The sequence below is a fragment of the Ranitomeya imitator genome, chromosome 7 (assembly GCF_032444005.1).
Source record: "Ranitomeya imitator isolate aRanImi1 chromosome 7, aRanImi1.pri, whole genome shotgun sequence".
Lineage (NCBI taxonomy): Eukaryota > Metazoa > Chordata > Amphibia > Anura > Dendrobatidae > Ranitomeya > Ranitomeya imitator.
In genome coordinates this window covers 112722143-112736577 of record NC_091288.1, presented here as the reverse complement: position 1 = coordinate 112736577, position 14435 = coordinate 112722143, and positions in this window count along the sequence as shown.

Sequence of the window (14435 nt, the reverse complement as noted above, 5' to 3'; positions counted from 1 at the left end):
CAGGTAGAGAAAAATTTGCTGGCTCTGTGTCAGGGTCAGGATGAGATAGAGGTATATTGTCAGAAATTTAGAAAGTGGTCCGTACTCACTCAATGGAATGAAGGTGCGCTTGCAGCTATTTTCAGAAAAGGTCTCTCTGAAGCCCTTAAGGATGTCATGGTGGGATTTCCTATGCCTGCTGGTCTGAATGAGTCTATGTCTTTGGCCATTCAGATCGGTCGACGCTTGCGTGAGCGTAAATCTGTGCACCATTTGGCGGTATTACCTGAGCTTAAACCTGAGCCTATGCAGTGCGATAGGACTTTGACCAGAATTGAACGGCAAGAACACAGACGTCTGAATGGGCTGTGTTTCTACTGTGGTGATTCCACTCATGCTATCTCTGATTGTCCTAAGCGCACTAAGCGGTTCGCTAGGTCTGCCACCATTGGTACGGTACAGTCAAAATTTCTTCTGTCCGTTACCTTGATCTGCTCTTTGTCATCGTATTCTGTCATGGCATTTGTGGATTCAGGCGCTGCCCTGAATTTGATGGACTTGGAGTATGCTAGGCGTTGTGGGTTTTTCTTGGAGCCCTTACAGTGTCCTATTCCATTGAGAGGAATTGATGCTATGCCTTTGGCCAAGAATAAGCCTCAGTACTGGACCCAGCTGACCATGTGCATGGCTCCTGCACATCAGGAGGTTATTCGCTTTCTGGTGTTGCATAATCTGCATGATGTGGTCGTGTTGGGGTTGCCATGGCTACAAGTCCATAATCCAGTATTAGATTGGAAATCCATGTCTGTGTCCAGCTGGGGTTGTCAGGGGGTACATGGTGATGTCCCATTTCTGACTATTTCGTCATCCACCCCTTCTGAGGTTCCAGAGTTCTTGTCTGATTACTGGGATGTATTTGATGAGCCCAAGTCCGATACCCTACCTCCGCATAGGGATTGTGATTGTGCTATCGATTTGATTCCTGGTAGTAAATTCCCAAAAGGTCGACTGTTTAATTTATCTGTTTCTGAGCACGCCGCTATGCGGAGTTATGTGAAGGAGTCCTTGGAGAAAGGGCATATTCGCCCGTCATCGTCGCCATTAGGAGCAGGGTTCTTTTTTGTAGCCAAGAAGGATGGTTCACTGAGACCTTGTATAGATTACCGCCTTCTAAATAAGATCACGGTTAAATTTCAGTACCCCTTGCCGTTGTTATCTGATTTGTTTGCTCGGATTAAGGGGGCTAGTTGGTTCACCAAGATAGATCTTCGTGGTGCGTATAATCTTGTGCGTATTAAGCGAGGCGATGAGTGGAAAACTGCATTTAATACGCCCGAGGGCCATTTTGAGTATCTAGTAATGCCATTCGGACTTGCCAATGCTCCATCAGTGTTTCAGTCCTTTATGCATGACATCTTCCGAGAGTACCTGGATAAATTCCTGATTGTGTACTTGGATGACATTTTGATCTTCTCGGATGATTGGGAGTCTCATGTGAAGCAGGTCAGAACGGTGTTTCAGGTCCTGCGTGCTAATTCTTTGTTTGTGAAGGGATCAAAGTGTCTCTTTGGTGTTCAGAAGGTTTCATTTTTTGGGTTCATCTTTTCCCCTTCTACTATCGAGATGGACCCTGTTAAGGTCCAAGCTATCCATGATTGGACTCAGCCGACATCTCTGAAAACTCTGCAAAAGTTCCTGGGCTTTGCTAATTTTTATCGTCGCTTCATCTGCAATTTTTCTAGTATTGCTAAACCATTGACCGATTTGACCAAGAAGGGTGCTGATGTGGTCAATTGGTCTTCTGCTGCTGTGGAAGCTTTTCAAGAGTTGAAGCGTCGTTTTTCTTCTGCCCCTGTGTTGTGTCAACCAGATGTTTCGCTTCCGTTCCAGGTCGAGGTTGATGCTTCTGAGATTGGAGCAGGGGCTGTTTTGTCGCAGAGAAGTTCTGATTGCTCGGTGATGAAACCATGCGCCTTCTTTTCCAGGAAGTTTTCGCCTGCTGAGCGAAATTATGATGTGGGCAATCGAGAGTTGCTGGCCATGAAGTGGGCATTCGAGGAGTGGCGTCATTGGCTTGAAGGAGCTAAGCATCGCGTGGTGGTCTTGACTGATTATAAGAACTTGACTTATCTCGAGTCTGCCAAGCAGTTGAATCCTAGACAGGCTCGTTGGTCGCTGTTTTTTGCCCGTTTTGACTTTGTGATTTCGTACCTTCCGGGCTCTAAAAATGTGAAGGCGGATGCTCTGTCTAGGAGTTTTGTGCCCGACTCTCCGGGTTTATCTGAGCCGGCGGGTATCCTCAAAGAGGGAGTAATTGTGTCTGCCATCTCCCCTGATTTGCGGCAGGTGCTGCAAAAATTTCAGGCTAATAAACCTGATCGTTGCCCAGCGGAGAAACTGTTTGTCCCTGATAGGTGGACGAATAAAGTTATCTCTGAGGTTCATTGTTCGGTGTTGGCTGGTCATCCTGGAATCTTTGGTACCAGAGAGTTAGTGGCTAGATCCTTTTGGTGGCCATCTCTGTCGCGGGATGTGCGTACTTTTGTGCAGTCCTGTGGGATTTGTGCTCGGGCTAAGCCCTGCTGTTCTCGTGCCAGTGGGTTGCTTTTGCCCTTGCCAGTCCCGAAGAGGCCTTGGACACATATCTCTATGGATTTTATTTCAGATCTTCCCATCTCTCAAAAGATGTCAGTCATTTGGGTGGTCTGTGATCGCTTCTCTAAGATGGTCCATTTGGTACCCTTGTCTAAATTACCTTCCTCCTCTGATTTGGTGCCATTGTTCTTCCAGCATGTGGTTCGTTTACATGGCATTCCAGAGAGTATCGTGTCTGACAGAGGTTCCCAGTTTGTTTCGAGGTTTTGGCGAGCCTTTTGTGGTAGGATGGGCATTGACTTGTCTTTTTCCTCGGCTTTCCATCCTCAGACTAATGGCCAGACCGAACGAACCAATCAGACCTTGGAAACATATCTCAGATGCTTTGTTTCTGCTGATCAGGATGACTGGGTGTCCTTTTTGCCTTTGGCTGAGTTTGCCCTTAATAATCGGGCCAGCTCGGCTACCTTGGTTTCGCCGTTTTTCTGCAACTCTGGGTTCCATCCTCGTTTCTCTTCAGGGCAGGTTGAGTCTTCGGACTGTCCTGGTGAGGATACTGTGGTGGACAGGTTGCAGCAGATTTGGACTCATGTAGTGGACAATTTGACCTTGTCCCAGGAGAAGGCTCAACGTTTCGCTAATCGCAGACGCTGTGTGGGTCCCCGACTTCGTGTTGGGGATTTGGTTTGGTTATCTTCTTGTTATATTCCTATGAAGGTTTCCTCTCCTAAGTTGAAACCTCGTTTCATTGGTCCGTATAGGATTTCTGAGGTTCTTAATCCTGTGTCTTTTCGTCTGACCCTTCCAGATTCTTTTTCCATACATAACGTATTCCATAGGTCATTGTTGCGGAGATACGTGGCACCTATGGTTCCATCTGTTGATCCTCCTGCCCCGGTTTTGGTGGAGGGGGAGTTGGAGTATATTGTGGAGAAGATTTTGGATTCTCGTGTTTCAAGACGGAAACTCCAGTATCTGGTTAAGTGGAAGGGTTATGCTCAGGAAGATAATTCCTGGGTCTTTGCCTCTGATGTCCATGCTCCCGATCTTGTTCGTGCCTTTCATATGGCTCATCCTGGTCGTCCTGGGGGCTCTGGTGAGGGTTCGGTGACCCCTCCTCAAGGGGGGGGTACTGTTGTGAATTCTGTGGCAGAGCTCCCTCCTGTGGTCACAAGTGGTACTTCGGCTGGTTCTCTCTGTGAGCTTCCGTTGGTGGAGGAAAGTGGTACTGCGGCTTCTGAGTTTCCTTCCTCAGGTGATGTGGTGAAGTCGTTAGGTGCTGCTCTATTTAACTCCACTTAGTGCTTTGATCCTGGCCTCCAGTCAATGTTCTAGTATTGGACCTGTTTCCTCCTGGATCGTTCCTGTGGCCTGCTGCTCTGCATAGCTAAGTTCTGCTTTGCTATTTTGTTTGCTGTTTTTTTCTGTCCAGCTTGTCTATTTGTTTTTTCCTGCTTGCTGGAAGCTCTGGGACGCAGAGGGTGTACCTCCGTGCCGTTAGTTCGGTACGGAGGGTCTTTTTGCCCCCTTTGCGTGGTTTTTGTAGGGTTTTGTGTTGACTGCAAAGTTACCTTTCCTATTCTCGCTCTGTTCAGAAAGTCGGGCCTCACTTTGCTAAATCTATTTCATCTCTACGTTTGTCTTTTCATCTTAAGTCACAGTCATTATATGTGGGGGCTGCCTTTTCCTTTGGGGTATTTCTCTGAGGCAAGGTAGGCTTATTTTCTATCTTCAGGCTAGCTAGTTTCTCAGGCTGTGCCGAGTTGCATAGGGAGCGTTAGGCGCAATCCATGGCTGCCTCCAGTGTTGTTGGAGAGGATTAGGGATTGCGGTCAGCAGAGTTCCCATGTCTCAGAGCTCGTTCTATGTTTTTGGGTTATTGTCAGGTCACTGTATGTGCTCTGACCTCTATGTCCATTGTGGTACTGAATTATCTTATCATAACAGCCCACTATTTAAGAGAGATGGCACACTCAGGACTGGCACACAAGCAGAAAGGCCAATATTAATCTTCCACGTTTTTTTTTTTCAGGGAGAATTTAGATATCAAATTTAAAAAAAAAACACTAGGCTTTCTATGGCCCACTATTTAAGAGAGATGGCACACTCAGGACTGGCAGACAAGCAGAAAGACCAATATTAATCTCTCACTGTTTTTTTTTCAGGGAGAATTTAGATACCAAATTAAAAAAAACACTAGGCTTTCTATGGCCCACTATTTAAGAGAGATGGCACACTCAGGACTGGCACACAAGCAGAAAGGCCAATATTTATCTCCCACTGTTTTTTTAATTTTTTCAGGGAGAAGTTAGATACCAAATTAAAAAAAAAACACTAGGCTTTCTATGGCCCACTAATTAAGAGAGATGGCACACTCAGGATTGGCACACAAGCAGAAAGGCCAATATTAATCTCCCACGTTTTTTTTTATTTTTTCAGGGAGAATTTAGATACCAAATTTAAAAAAAAAAAAAAGGCTTTCTATGGCCCACTATTTAAGAGAGATGGCACACTCAGGACTGGAAGACAAGCAGAAAGGCCAATATTAATCTCCCACTGTTTTTTTAATTTTTTCAGGGAGATGTTAGATACCAAATTAAAAAAAAAACACTAGGCTTTCTATGGCCCACTATCTAAGAGAGATGGCACACACAGGACTGGCACTCTAGCAGAAATGCCAATCTTAATCTCCCACAACTTATTTTTTTAGGGAGAATTAAAAAAAAAAAAAAAAAAGGGACTGTCCTACAATTATTATCTCCCTGCAGTAATCTCAGCCAGGTATGGCAGGCAGCAAAAAGAAGGAGTGGACTGCTGCACAAATTAATTCAAATGTGTGGACAAACAAAAAAGATAGCTGTGCAGAAAGGAAGGAACAACAGGATTTGTTCTTTGAAAAAAGCAGTTGGTTTGCACAGCGGCGTACACACAGCAATGCAGCTATCAGGGAGCCTTCTAGGGCAGCCCAGTGAGCTACAGCGCTGAGGAAAAAAAATGTAGCTTCCACTGTCCCTGCAAACAAAAGGTGGTGTTGGACATTGGAAATCGCTACAGCACAAGTGGTTTGGTGGTTAATGGACCCTGCCTAACGCTATCCCTGCTTCTGATGAAGCAGCAGCAACCTCTCCCTATGCTTAGATCAGCAGCAGTAAGATGGCGGTCGGCGGGAACGCCTCTTTATAGCCCCTGTGACGCCGCAGACAGCAAGCCAATCACTGCAATGCCCTTCTCTAAGATCGTGGGGACCAGGACCTATGTCATCACGCTGCCCACACTCTGCGTCCACCTTCATTGGCTGAGAAATGGCGCTTTTAGCGTCATTGAAACGCGACTTTGGCGCGAAAGTCGCGTACCGCTTGGCCGACCCCACACAGGGGTCGGGTCGGGTTTCGTGAAACTCGACTGTGCCAAAAGTCAGCGACTTTTGAAAATGAACAATCCGTTTTGCTCAATCCTAGTCTTACGTGGTGGCTGATGCTAGGCACTATTTTAGTGCTGGAAGTGTTAGTAATGGTTCATTGCTTTGTATAAACCTTTAGGTATTATATGTCAATCTTGGGAGACTGGATAATTGGCATTACTCTTGTTTTTAAATGTTAATTTTAACATTATTTTCTTAGGCTTAAGCATAGAAGGAGAAAGATGTGGCAGAGGTCCAAGTAAAGATCACGGAGCAGCTGTCCTGGACATTCAGTAATGTACCACAATCATGGCTTTTATATAAATAGAAGATAATTGTGATCTTCCACTATGTTCTCTGGAGTCTCTTTGGACAACGTGCTCTACTGACAGGCTGCTTCCATCATCTGTTTTGTTTTCTGACAAGCAGAACGTGGCATATGTTAGTGTTGCGGTTTATTTTTCAGCTGGTAGAAACTTCTTTCATAAATAATATATCTATATATACAGTTAGGTCCATATATATTTGGACAGAGACAACATTTTTCTAATTTTGGTTATAGACATTACCACAATGAGTCTTAAACAAAACAATTCAGATGCAGTTGAAGTTCAGACTTTCAGCTTTCATTTGAGGGTATCCACATTAAAATTCGATGAAGGGTTTAGGAGTTTCAGCTCCTTAACATGTGCCACCCTGTTTTTAAAGGGACCAAAAGTTATTGGACAGATTCAATAATTTTAAATAAAATGCTCATTTTTAGTACTTGGGTTGAAAACCCTTTGTTGGCAATGACTGCCTGAAGTGTTGAACTCATGGACATCACCAGATGCTGTGTTTCATCCTTTTTGAAGCTCTGCCAGGCCTTCACTGCGGTGGTTTTCAGTTGCTGTTTGTTCGTGGACCTTTCTGTCTGAAGTTTAGTCTTTAACAAGTGAAATGCATGCTCAATTGGGTTGAGATCAGGTGACTGACTTGGCCATACAAGAATATTCCACTTCTTTGCTTTAATAAACTCTGGGTGCTTTGGCTTTATGTTTTGGGTCATTGTCCATCTGTAGTATGAAATGACGACCAATCAGTTTGGCTGCATTTGGCTGGATCTGAACACACAGTATGTCTCTGAATATCTCAGAATTCATTCGGCTGCTTCTGTCCTGTGTCACATCATCAATAAACACTAGTGACCCAGTGCCACTGGCAGCCATGCATGCCCAAGCCATCACACTGCCTCCGCCGTGTTTTACAGATGATGTGCTATGCTTTGGATCATGAGCTGTACCACACCTTCGCCATACTTTTCTCTTTCCATCATTCTAGTAGAGGTTGATGTTGGTTTCATCTGTCCAAAGAATGTTCTTCCAGAAATGTGCTGGCTTTTTAGATGTTTTTTTAGCAAAGTCCAGTCTAGCCTTCATATTGTTGATGCTTATGAGTTGCTTGCACCGTGCAGTGAACCCTCTGTATTTACATTTATGCAGTCTTTTCTTTATGGTAGATTTGGATATTGATACGCCTACCTCCTGGAGAGTGTTGTTCACTTGGTTGGCTGTTGTGAAGGGGTTTCTCTTCACCATGGAGATTATTCTGCGATCATCCACCACTGTTGTCTTCTGTGGGCGCCCAGGTCTTTTTGCATTGATGAGTTCACCAGTGCTTTCTTTCTTTCTCAGGATGTACCAAACTGTAGATTTTGCCACTCCTAATATTGCAGCAATTTCTCGGATGGTTTTTTTTCTGTTTTCGCAGCTTAAGGATGGCTTGTTTCACCTGCATGGAGAGCTCCTTTGACCACATGTTTACTTCACAGCAAAACCTTCCAAATGCATGCATCACACCTCAAATCAACTCCAGGCCTTTTATCTGTTTATTTGAGAATGACATAACAAAGGGATTGCCCACACCTGTCCATGAAATAGCCTTGGAGTCAATTGTCCAATTACTTTTGGTCCCTTTAAAAACAGGGTGGCACATGTTAAGGAGCTGAAACTCCTAAACCCTTCATCCAGTTTTAATGTGGATACCCTCAAATGAAAGCTGAAAGTCTGAACTTCAACTGCATCTGAATTGTTTGGTTTAAAATTCATTGTGGTAATGTCTATAACCAAAATTAGAAAAATATTGTCTCTGTCCAAATACATATGGACCTAACTGTATATATGTAGATATACTGTATTTATATATGTATGTATAGTATATATATATATATATATATATATATACAGTGGGGCAAAAAAGTATTTAGTCAGTCAGCAATAGTGCAAGTTCCACCACTTAAAAAGATGAGAGGCATCTGTAATTTACATCATAGGTAGACCTCAACTATGGGAGACAAACTGAGAAAAAAAAATCCGGAAAATCACATTGTCTGTTTTTTTATCATTTTTTTTGCAGATTATGGTGGAAAATAAGTATTTGGTCAGAAACAAACAATCAAGATTTCTGGCTCTCACAGACCTGTAACTTCTTCTTTAAGAGTCTCCTCTTTCCTCCACTCATTACCTGTAGTAATGGCACCTGTTTAAACTTGTTATCAGTATAAAAAGACACCTGTGCACACCCTCAAACAGTCTGACTCCAAACTCCACTATGGTGAAGACCAAAGAGCTGTCAAAGGACACCAGAAACAAAAGTGTAGCCCTGCACCAGGCTGGGAAGACTGAATCTGCAATAGCCAACCAGCTTGGAGTGAAGAAATCAACAGTGGGAGCAATAATTAGAAAATGGAAGACATACAAGACCACTGATAATCTCCCTCGATCTGGGGCTCCACGCAAAATCCCACCCCGTGGGGTCAGAATGATCACAAGAACGGTGAGCAAAAATCCCAGAACCACGCGGGGGGACCTAGTGAATGAACTGCAGAGAGCTGGGACCAATGTAACAAGGTCTACCATAAGTAACACACTACGCCACCATGGACTCAGATCCTGCAGTGCCAGACGTGTCCCACTGCTTAAGCCAGTACATGTCCGGGCCCGTCTGAAGTTTGCTAGAGAGCATTTGGATGATCCAGAGGAGTTTTGGGAGAATGTCCTATGGTCTGATGAAACCAAACTGGAACTGTTTGGTAGAAACACAACTTGTCGTGTTTGGAGGAAAAAGAATACTGAGTTGCATCCATCAAACACCATACCTACTGTAAAGCATGGTGGTGGAAACATCATGCTTTGGGGCTGTTTCTCTGCAAAGGGGCCAGGACGACTGATCCGGGTACATGAAAGAATGAATGGGGCCATGTATCGTGAGATTTTGAGTGCAAACCTCCTTCCATCAGCAAGGGCATTGAAGATGAAACGTGGCTGGGTCTTTCAACATGACAATGATCCAAAGCACACCGCCAGGGCAATGAAGGAGTGGCTTCGTAAGAAGCATTTCAAGGTCCTGGAGTGGCCTAGCCAGTCTCCAGATCTCAACCCTATAGAAAACCTTTGGAGGGAGTTGAAAGTCCGTGTTGCCAAGCGAAAAGCCAAAAACATCACTGCTCTAGAGGAGATCTGCATGGAGGAATGGGCCAACATACCAACAACAGTGTGTGGCACCCTTGTGAAGACTTACAGAAAACGTTTGACCTCTGTCATTGCCAACAAAGGATATATTACAAAGTATTGAGATGAAATTTTGTTTCTGACCAAATACTTATTTTCCACCATAATATGCAAATAAAATGTTAAAAAAACATACAATGTGATTTTCTGGATTTTTTTTTCTCAGTTTGTCTCCCATAGTTGAGGTCTACCTATGATGTAAATTACAGACGCCTCTCATCTTTTTAAGTGGTGGAACTTGCACTATTGCTGACTGACTAAATACTTTTTTGCCCCACTGTATATATATATATATACATCCAATACAGATCAAGAGTTTTGACACACCTTCTCATTTAAAGATTTTTCTGTATTTTCATGACTATGAAAATTGTAAATTCACACTGAATGCATCAAAACTATGAATTAACACATGTGGAGTTATATACTTAACAAAAAAGTGTGAAACAACTGGAAATATGTCTTATATTCTAGGTTCTTCAAAGTAGCACATTTTGCTTTGATGACTGCTTTGCACACTCTTGGCATTCTCTTGATGAGCTTCAAGAGGTAGTCACCAGAAATGGTTTTCACTTCACAGGTGTGCCCTGTCAGGTTTAAAGGGACACTGTCACTAGAATTTGGAGGGAAGAATCTTCAGCCATAGGGGCGGGGTTTTCGGGTGTTTGATTCACCCTTTTCTTACCCGCTGGCTGCATGCTGGCTGGAATATTGGATTGAAGTTTATTCTCTGCCCTCCATAGTACATGCCTGCACAAGGCAATCTTGCCTTGCGCAGGTGTGTACTATGGAGGACAGAGAATGAACTTCAATTCAATATTGCAGCCAGCATGCAGCCAGTGGGTAAGGAAAGGGTGAATCAAACACCCGAAAACCCCGCCTCTATGGCTGAAGATTGTTCCCTCCAAATTCAGGTGACAGTGACCCTTTAATAAGTGGGATTTCTTGCCTTATAAATGGCTTTGGGACCATCAGTTGTGTTGAGCAGAAGTCTGGTGGATACACAGCTGATGGTCCTACTGAATAGACTGTTAGAATTTGTATTATGGCAAGAAAAAAGCAGCTAGGTAAAGAAAAACGAGTGTCCGTCATTACTTTAAGAAATGAAGGTCAGTCAGTCTGAAAAATTGGGAAAACATTGAAAGTGTCTTCAAGTGTAGTTGCAAAAACCATCAAGCGCTAAAAAAGAAACTGGCTCACACGAGGACCGCCCCAGGAAAAGAAGACCAAGAGTCACCTCTGCTTCTGAGGATAAGTTTATCCGAGTCACCAGCCTCAGAAATCACAGGTTAACAGCAGCTCAGATTAGAGACCAGGTCAATGCCACACAGAGTTCTAGCAGCAGACACATCTCTACAACAACTGTTAAGAGGAGACTTTGTGCAGCAGGCCTTCATGGTAAAATAGCTGCTAGGAAACCACTGCTAAGGACAGGCAACAAGCAGAAGAGACTTATTTGGGCTAAAGAACACAATGAATGGACATTAGACCAGTGGAAATCTGTACTTTGGTCTGATGAGTCCAAATTTGAGATCTTTGGTTCCAACCACCGTGTCTTTGTGCGACACAGAGAAGGTGAACGGATGGACTCTACATGTAAGGTTCCCACCGTGAAGCATGGAGGAGGAGGTGTGATGGTGTGAGGGTGCTTTGCTGGTGACACTGTTTGGGATTTATTCAAAATTGAAGGCATACTGAACCACCATGGCTACCACAGCTTCTTGCAGTGGCATGCCATTCCATCTGATTTGCGTTTAGTTGGACCACCATTTATTTTTCAACAGCAGGACAATGACCCCATACACACCACCAGGTGGTGAAAGGGCTATTTGACCAAGAAGTAGAGTGATGGGGTGCTACGCCAGATGACCTGGCCTCCACTGTCACCAGACCTGAACCCAATCGAGATGGTTTGTGTTGTGAATTCTGTGGCTGAATTCACTCCTGTGGTCACAAGTGGTACTGCAGCTTCTGAGCTTCCTCCCTCAGGTGTTCTAGTGAGCTCGTTAACTGCTTCATTACTTAACTCCGCCTGATGCTGCTATCCTTGCTCCTTGTCAATGTTTCAGTGTTGGATCTGAGCTTCTCCTGATTGTTCCTGTGACCTGCTGCTCTGTATAGCTAAGTGCTTTTGTTTTTTTGTTGCTTTTTTTCTGTCCAGCTAGTCTTTTGTTTTGCTGGAAGCTCTGAGACGCAAAGGGTGTACCGCCGTGCCGTTAGTTCGGCACGGTGGTTTTTTTTTGCCCCCTTTGCGTGGTTTGCTTTAGGGTTTTTTGTAGACTGCAAAGTTCGCTTTACTGTCCTCGCTCTGTCCTAGAATATCGGGCCCCACTTTGCTGAATCTATTTCATCCCTACGTTTTGTCTTTTCATCTTACTCACAGTCATTATATGTGGGGGGCTGCCTTTTCCTTTGGGGAATTTCTCTGGGGCAAGTCAGGCCTATTTTTCTATCTTCAGGCTAGCTAGTTTCTTAGGCTGTGCCGAGTTGCCTAGGTAGTTGTTAGGCGCAATCCACAGCCGCTTTTAGTTGTGTTTAGGATAGGATCAGGTGTGCAGTCTACAGAGTTTCCACGTCTCAGAGCTCGTTCTTGTATTTTTGGGTATTTGTCAGATCACTGTGTGCGCTCTGATCGCTAAGCACACTGTGTTTCTGGATTGCCTTCATAACACCTGTCATTAGCAAACATAACAGTACAAGGAGCCAACTAATGATTCTCAATAGAGGGAAAGAAAAAGTTCTGACATCATTTTTTTTTTTTTTTCTTTTTCTGCTCTGTGTTCACTTTTTTTTTTTTCCCCTAAACATTTGGGTGATTCTGGACACAGGTGTGGACATGGATATTCAGGGTCTGTGCTCTTCAATGGATAATCTCGTTATAAATGTACAAAAAATTCAAGATACTATTAATCAGAAATCTATGTTAGAACCAAGAATTCCTATTCCTGATTTGTTTTTTGGAGATAGAACTAAGTTTCTAAGTTTCAAAAATAATTGTAAGCTATTTCTGGCCTTGAAACCTCATTCTTCTGGTAATCCTATTCAACAGGTTTTGATTATTATTTCTTTTTTGCGCGGCGACCCTCAAGACTGGGCATTTTCTCTTGCGCCAGGAGACCCTGCATTGAGTAGTGTCGATGCGTTTTTCCTGGCGCTCGGATTGCTGTACGATGAGCCTAATTCAGTGGATCAGGCTGAGAAAAATTTGCTGGCTTTGTGCCAGGGTCAGGATGATATAGAAGTATATTGTCAGAAATTTAGGAAATGGTCAGTACTCACTCAGTGGAATGAATCTGCGCTGGCAGCTTTGTTCAGAAAGGGTCTCTCTGAGGCTCTGAAGGATGTCATGGTGGGATTCCCTATGCCTGCTGGTTTGAATGAGTCTTTGTCTTTGGCCATTCAGATCGGTCGACGCTTGCGCGAGCGTAAATCTGTGCACCATTTGGCGGTACTGCCTGAGGTTAAACCTGAGCCTATGCAGTGCGATAGGACTATGACTAGAGTTAAACGGCAGGAATACAGACGTCTGAATGGTCTGTGTTTCTACTGTGGTGGTTCCACTCATGCTATTTCTGATTGTCCTAAGCGCACTAAGCGGTCCGCTAGGTCTGCCGTCATTGGTACTGTACAGTCCAAATTCCTTCTGTCCATTACCTTGATATGCTCTTTGTCGTCGTTTTCTGTCATGGCGTTTGTGGATTCGGGCGCTGCCCTGAATCTGATGGATTTGGATTATGCTAAACGTTGTGGGTTTTTCTTGGAGCCTTTGCGGTGTCCTATTCCATTGAGAGGAATTGATGCTACACCTTTGGCCAAGAATAAACCTCAATACTGGGCCCAGCTGACCATGTGCATGGCTCCTGCACATCAGGAAGTTATTCGCTTTCTGGTGTTGCATAATCTGCATGATGTGGTCGTGTTGGGGTTGCCATGGCTACAAACCCATAATCCAGTATTGGATTGGAATTCCATGTCGGTATCCAGCTGGGGTTGTCAGGAGGTACATGGTGATGTTCCATTTTTGTCGATTTCGTCATCCACCCCTTCTGAGGTCCCAGAGTTCTTGTCTGATTATCAGGATGTATTTGAAGAGCCCAAGTCCGATGCTCTACCTCCGCATAGGGATTGTGATTGTGCTATCAATTTGATTCCTGGTAGTAAATTCCCTAAAGGTCGATTATTTAATTTATCCGTGCCCGAACACGCCGCTATGCGCAGTTATGTGAAGGAATCCCTGGAGAAGGGACATATTCGCCCATCGTCATCACCACTGGGAGCAGGGTTCTTCTTTGTAGCCAAGAAGGATGGTTCGCTGAGACCGTGTATTGATTACCGCCTTCTTAATAAGATCACTGTTAAATTTCAGTATCCCTTGCCATTGTTATCTGACTTGTTTGCTCGGATTAAGGGGGCTAGTTGGTTCACTAAGATAGATCTTCGTGGTGCGTATAATCTGGTGAGAATCAGGCAAGGAGATGAATGGAAAACTGCATTCAATACGCCCGAGGGTCATTTTGAGTATCTAGTGATGCCGTTCGGACTTGCCAATGCTCCATCTGTGTTTCAGTCTTTTATGCATGACATCTTCCGTGAGTATCTGGATAAATTCCAGATTGTTTACTTGGATGACATTTTGATCTTCTCAGATGATTGGGAGTCTCATGTGAAGCAGGTCAGAATGGTTTTTCAGGTCCTGCGTGCTAACTCTTTGTTTGTGAAGGGATCAAAGTGTCTCTTCGGTGTGCAGAAAGTTTCATTTTTGGGGTTCATCTTTACCCCTTCTACTATCGAGATGGATCCAGTTAAGGTCCAAGCCATCCAGGATTGGATTCAGCCGACATCTCTGAAAAGTCTGCAAAAGTTCCTGGGCTTTGCTAATTTTTATCGTCGCTTCATCTGTAATTTTTCTAGCA